Source organism: Aethalodelphis obliquidens, unplaced genomic scaffold, assembly GCF_003676395.1.
Source record: "Aethalodelphis obliquidens isolate GAN/ISIS:26980383/991018 unplaced genomic scaffold, ASM367639v1 scaffold48, whole genome shotgun sequence".
NCBI classification, from domain to species: Eukaryota; Metazoa; Chordata; class Mammalia; order Artiodactyla; family Delphinidae; genus Aethalodelphis; species Aethalodelphis obliquidens.
This window is the reverse complement of record NW_020837992.1, coordinates 3,702,684-3,709,571: the sequence shown is the minus strand read 5'-3', so window position 1 is coordinate 3,709,571 and position 6,888 is coordinate 3,702,684.

Sequence of the window (6,888 nt, the reverse complement as noted above, 5' to 3'; positions counted from 1 at the left end):
GATTCTCATCTTCTTCATAAAGCTTCTCTTATTCAACTGCTTGTAAATCCTTGATATCAAGGACTGATGATGAAGCTGGAAAGTGGTTATGGTCAGAGGGACAGAGAAGAGAGACGGTGGCCAAGAGGAATTTTATGTGGATTCTGCTTTACAATCACTTTATTTCATGCCTGTTGGGGGACTTTTGCTCCACTCTTGGGCCCACTGTCTTTTCAGGAATTACATCTGCTCTTTTATTTTGCCAGATCTGTCAGCAAGCTGTCTGAACTTCATGTTTGGACAGAGCAGCCCTTGAGCAGTGGAAGAGAAGGGAAAGAAAGGCGCCAGTATCCAGTCAAGAATTGTCAGGTAGACATTCCCAGAAGGCTCGGCCCTCTCTCCTAAGCTGTCAGCAGCACCAGAAGTCCTTCCTTCCTTACTACCTCCTCATAGCTGGAGCTGAACCCAGACACTGTCCAGAGAAAATCAATACGATGCCATTTTCATGGTTTGGGAGAGAAAGACTCACTGCTTTGGATAAGCAGGGAAGTTGCCTGCACCTAACCAAATGGAATCACCGAATTTCAGAGCTAATAGATCCTCAGAGATTAACCAGTCTAAAATCCATTGCCCAGGGTGAGATAACTGAGACCCCATGGGGGGAAGTAACTTGTTGAAAGTCACTCAGTTGACCCAGTTAGGAATAACAGAGTGAGGACTAGAAAAGGGAACTCACGACCTTGACCTGGTGGCTTCCCCACTTCACCTTTGCTAAACAATGTATCAGAGCAAAGCTCATCCTCAAAAATCCATGACACCACAGCCCTAGCTCCAGACCATTTTCGTGCACATGATCTCAGGGACCTGCCTGAAACACCTGTAAAAGAGATAGGAGAGCCACTGTTGTCCCATCCAACCAATGAGGAAGCAGGCCCTGAAGGGTATGTGATTCAACCATGGTCCCTCAGCTCATTAGAGGCAGGGACAGGAGAGAACCCAGGCTGTATAGGATAATTCCACCTGATAGAGTCTTCCAGAGGCGTCCACAGAGTGCTAGCTTCTGAGGACTGTTAAGAGGCATGCTGAGAAAAAGGTTTGGTAGACCAAAGAAGTTTGGGAAATGTGGGTTAACCAAAAAACAGGTTTTGTGCAGGATTTTTGGAAGACTTTAGCTCACTAAGGTGCATTGTGAATAGCTCTGGGGGGTGGGGACATTATGTGTGTTTCCCCGGGTTTTGGACTATTGTGTTTTGGTGAAGCAACCTCACAGGACTGGGTTCCTCAAATCACTTCTTGTTTGGGGAAGCTTGATGCACTAAACCAGGGGTCAGCAAACCTTTTTGGGAAAGGACCGGGTAGTAAATACTTAGACTTTGCAGGCCGTACAGCCTCTGTCACAACTACCCAGTTCTGCCCTGGCAGCACAGAAGCAGCCAGAGACAATCTCTAAGTGAATGACTTTGGCTGTGTTTCAACAAAACTCTTTACAGAAGCAGGCTGGATCTGGGTCTGGCTCGAGAGCCATAATTTGCCAATCCCTGCATGAGGCCATAAAACCAACTGAGACTCTCCTGTTCCCACTCTGATATGAAGGATCACTCCTTCTCAACAGCTGCCCTGGACCACCCCTTTCCTCACCCCCTCCTCCTTCTGAGCTCTTGTAATCCCTCTGTCTGGGATTCAGCCTTGGGGCATTCTGCCTGACCCCCTGCATGGGGGAAGGAGGGGACCAGCCAGCAAGGGTGTTGGCCAAGGGGCTGGAGTCAGGGGCAGCTTCCAGAAGTAGGAAAGACTGCCAAATCAGAGTTCCAGGGAAAGCTGAGGTCCGCAAGCAGGAGGAGCCAGTAAAATTTCAAATGGATGGAGCAGAGCCAAGATCAAAGTCTTTGGAGCTGAGCAGAGATAAGATCTGAGGGAAATCTTGGCCAGGAAGGAAGTGGGGCAGCCCCGAAGGCTTACAGCTCTCCTTTATGGGCTAAAGAATGCCTGCAGTGGGGCAGGAGCCCTTAAGGGGCCAGAGGCAAAGCAGGCTAAGCAGGCCACATCCACTGCTGGGTATTGTCAGTGCTTTGGTTTTTTAATCTCATATCCCCAGCTAGCATGATACCCACACCTCTGGGATGAGGGGCAGGGAGACACTCCATCTCTGAAGCTGGAATCAGGGAAGTGTCCATGGAGATTTCTAATCCAAGATACAGGGCAGGGAAGCACTGACTTTCCTAGGATCAAGCATGTTCTCCGGGTTAGGGCTCAACCCTCCCGTTCTCACCTCGCTACCTATTAATGCTGCTACTGTTCGTTAAGTATCTCTACACAGCTGGCACGCCTCTAGGTGACTTCACATTCCATATTCACTTGATGCAACGTTTCTGTAAGGTAGGCAGGATAATCCCCATTTTACAGATGAGAAGACTGAAGCCGGAGACAGGAATTAGCTACACACCTGGGCGCTGAACGCACAGCAGCTACAGCCTAGATCCTTGATCATGGCGCTGCACCTCCATACTTGGACTTATGGCCTGCATATCTGGTCAGGCCTTCCCTGTTTAAGGTTCTAGAGAATTCCTTGTTTTCCTCTTTTAGGCCTGGGTGTAAAAATTTCATAACCATTTCCAATAATTTGTTCTCTTCAATCACTGAGCTGACTTACTCCTGTCCTGGCTAAGTGAAGTGGAAAAGTTCAGGGAGCTGGAACTAAGAGCTAAAAATTCACTCACCAGCCCCGAGGTCCTTATTGGCATTTGTACAAATTGAGCTCAGATCTTAATTGCCTGCAGCAGTGTCCATCTGTCACAGGTAACTCAGGGCAAACGCTTAACTCCACAGACGACTTCTCATGCTCTCCACTAAGACTTTGGGGATTTCTTCCTCTTCTCCAGGAGCCAGTGGGGTCTGGGAAATACAGAATCAGTTAAATAACAGCTCCAGTCAGATATAAAGAAGAAGGTACTTCCACAGAAAGACTTATACTTCACTTCAGTCAAGTAGACATGGATTATGTGATTATTTTCCATTGGTGTAGATAATCCAGGGCTAACAGCTTGACAAACCTTCAATGGAGAATGGAGATTCTACACGAAAGGAAACACACTCTCTGTGGGTGGCCTTGCATGCAGGGTCCAGGGCCAACAAGCCCTCCATTTTTCTTGAAATGACACAGCTTGGCTTGCAGGCACTGGCCCTCCCAGGCCAACCTGCTCCCTTCACTAACAGCAAGGGGATGAGCTGTCACCCCATGGCCTGCTCTCCAGGGGGTCAGCTGAAACCCAGACAAGCAGCAGAGAGGTGCCAACTGCAGGAAAGGACCCTATGCCATACTCCTAGAGGCTCGTAGAAATCACGAGCACTGAGGCACTAGGTCAGGAGGCCACCATTTGCCTCCTGGTCCCGTTTTGTCGAAGACATATGTTCCCTGATTAGCATCTGGCATCTTCTGTGTTCTGCCTCTTCCAACCTCTGGCCGAGTTCCTAACCTTAGCCTGTTTGCTGCCTTGATCTAGATCTACCAGTGTTGCTCTGAGTGTAGAGGGTCGATCAACAAGGACCACTTCTTCTCCTAATGTTACAGAGTCCTGCCTCCCCAGCCCTGAGTATCTTAGACAAGAGGAAGAGAGCCAGGATGACCATGACCAAAGGCGTTTTCCAAGTTGTCCCATAATTTGAAGATGTTGCACCTCACTTCAGACACGAATTCAGAAAAAGGGCATCAGGGAGTTCACTTCTTTAGAGCCTGGCATGGGAAGGACAGACTGGTTAGGAAATGCAACTTGTCTAAATTTTTCATTTTGCCAGCACTCTCCTCCACCCGTGTAGCAAAGAAAACTGAAAATTAATGACAGTATACGTCACCGGAAAGAAGCAGATTGTACACCACTATACAGGTGGGACTGTTGAGGCTCGGATGGCACAGGCTGCAGGGGATCACAGGCGATGTTTTTCCGATGGCTGCCTGCTAGGCAAACGTTGGGCTAAAGGCCAGGCTCAGACCAGGAACAAGGAAACAACAAGGCTTCAGGAGGACACCAGTAGCTTATGAGAGGGGCTGGGCCCTGTCACCTGACACTCTGTTGACTTTGGATGTCTACTCTGAAAATCTTCCTTCTTCCGCCCCTTCCTGGCCAAGGGATGGTGGTAGTAGAGGGCAAGAGAGTGGTTTGGTAACCTCAGAAGTGGTTTGTTAATTTGTTCCTGCCTTTCAGAACCAGAGAATAAAAGCTCTTTGGGGTCCCGGGACTGGCTTAGGAGAAATAGAGGGAGCCTTGGGACCAAGGCCAACTTTCCATTTCCAGACTCTTTCATGTTCCTCTTCATCATTCCTAGCCTCCTCGGGACAAGACATAGGCTCAGGGGGCACCCACCACAGTCTCTGCCTTCACTCCCCCACCAGCCACAATGATAGAGTACAGACAATCCTCCTCACCACCACCCCGGAAGGCCTAGAAGAAATGTTGTTTTCACTCCCTGATTGGGAGTCAACAGAGCTAGGAAAACAGATGAGGGATTGGACATCTGGACAGTGACATAGGGAAGCAGGTAGTCAGGGAGAAGGAGGTGACTCAGTGAGTTCATGTAGAAAAAAGAAAAGATTTGAGGCTCAGGTGCACACACTTGGCCAATAAGTCACCCTCTCCAACACATCCGGTAACCTGAACCTCTAATCTGGTCGCAGCCCTCTGCCCTTCTTTCACACTCCCCACGTGTCCACCACCCAGCTTGCCATTCTGACTTTTCCCTCATTGAGCTTGCTCTTGTCATGGACACAATGCTGCCAGGTCATAGATGCTATGCTCCAAGCTCCTTAAGAAGGGTCCTGGGGAGCCCCTATGAAATCACCCAGTAGCCAGGCAAACATAGAGCATTTATAATGAAGTTTCCTTCTACCTACTTCCTAATGGGGAGATTCACCAGGGAGCCTCTGAACATAAGTCTGTGCTTAGAAACTCCCCCAAAAGCTTGCCCGAGCAAGCCCAGCCAACTGGACGGTTCTAGTCTGGGATTCCAGGCAGTGACCACACTAGGGACCACGTTGCCAGACGGCAGCGCTCAGCTGACCAAAAGGGCAGTCGTCCCCATCCCATGCCCTCTCCCAAGCCTCAAAGGTGAAATTAGAACAGGAAGAACCAATGCTGTGCTCTTGCCAGTAGATGACAGCTGGGGCCAGGAAATGCTAGATCATTATTTGCTGATGGCGAGGGCAGCATACTTGGCATAAACAACCCCAAACAGTCAACATCCTTAAAACAAAAAAAAGGGGGGGATGGGGCTTGCTATTTAGCTTTGGTAGATCCACTGTCACAATTCTATTTTCCAGTGATTGATACTAAAATACTATATATTATTGGCTTACCAAGGAACGCTAAATTTCAGGGCTGGCTGACCTGGGATTAAACATTGACTCCAGACAAGGGTTAAACATTGACTTAGCTAAAAATCCGCACATGGGAGCAGAGAGCAGGCAGTAAACGGCAGTTATAGGCATTTCATCCGTCCCATCTCATCCCACTTGTCCAGCTACATTCATGGACACCATCCACAGTGAGCAATGCCAGAAGGGCAGTGGAGTTCTGGGGGAGGACTGGATGGCGTTGACCTCCCCTTCTCTGTTGGTGGCTGGGTCAGCCCCTGGTCTGGGAGCAACACGCTAGTGGTGCCAATCTGAAGGGCTGGACCTGCGGAGGCGTGTGGACCTGGCCCCCTCCCGTCTTCCCTGGATCAGTTCAGGATGCAAATGGGAGCCCTTTGCTGCCTGGGGAAACACAATTCAGAAGATTCATTTGGGGGAGTAAAGGCTTTGGGAAGTGGAGGAAAGTGCCCAATGCTGGGAGACCTTGGTTCTCAACCCATCCACGCCATCAACTCACCATGCAAACCTGGGCAAGTCATTCCACTTCCCCGCCCTTGGTTCCTCATGGGTCAGTGGGGCTCTGTTCCAAAAGCCTATGCTGTCCCTTTCATGTGAAGCTGGACAATAAACACCTTTTAGATGCCAGCCACTGTCCATATTACAGTTAATCTTCATACCATAATTATGGGGTAAGTGTAATTAGCCCCATTTTATAAATGAGAATACCAAGGTCCAGAGACATTAAAAAACTTGTCAAGGGTCCCCCCGCTAGTAGGTGGCAGGGCTCCTACATAAACCCAGGGCGTTCTGGGTCTGGAGCTTGGGAGCTTTCCACAAGGCTACACTGCCTGGCTGGTGTCGCTCTTTGGCAGTGGTGTGTTGGGGTGATGACTCCTTAGTTAAACCATAAGCCCTTGGGGAACAGGGATGCATACCCCTGCATGTCTCAAATCTCCCTGGACCTCGAACTTTTTGTGGGCGTAATTTTGTGGCAAACTGATCTAACTGGTCATGGGCATAGTAGATGCTTGTGGTAGGCTGAAACACGACCTCCCAAAGACATGTGCACCTCCTGATCTCTAGAATCTGTAAATGTTATCTTATTTGAGAAAAGGGTCTTTGCAGATGTAATTCAATTCAGGATCTTGAGATGAGGAGATCATCCTGGATTATCCGGGTGGACCCCAAATGCCATTACAAGTGTCCTTATAAGAGAGGCAGAGAAACATTTGAGATACACTTTCAAAAGACAACGTGAGCACAAGGACAGAGATCGGAGTGATGCGGCTACAAGCCAAAGAACGCCAAGGAATGCCAGCAGCCACCAGGAGCCAGAAGAAGCAAGGATCAGGTTCTTCCCCAGAGCTTCCGGAGGAAGCACATCACCGATGCCTTGATTTCAGACTTTTGGCCTCTAGAACCAAGAGATAATACATTTCAGCTGTTCTAAGCCACACAGGTTGTAGTAATTTGTTACAGCAGCCACAGGACTCTAATGGGGTGCTCGATCAAAACACAGAATCCTAGAACCGGAAAAGCCTTGGAGACAATTTGGTCCAGCGCCC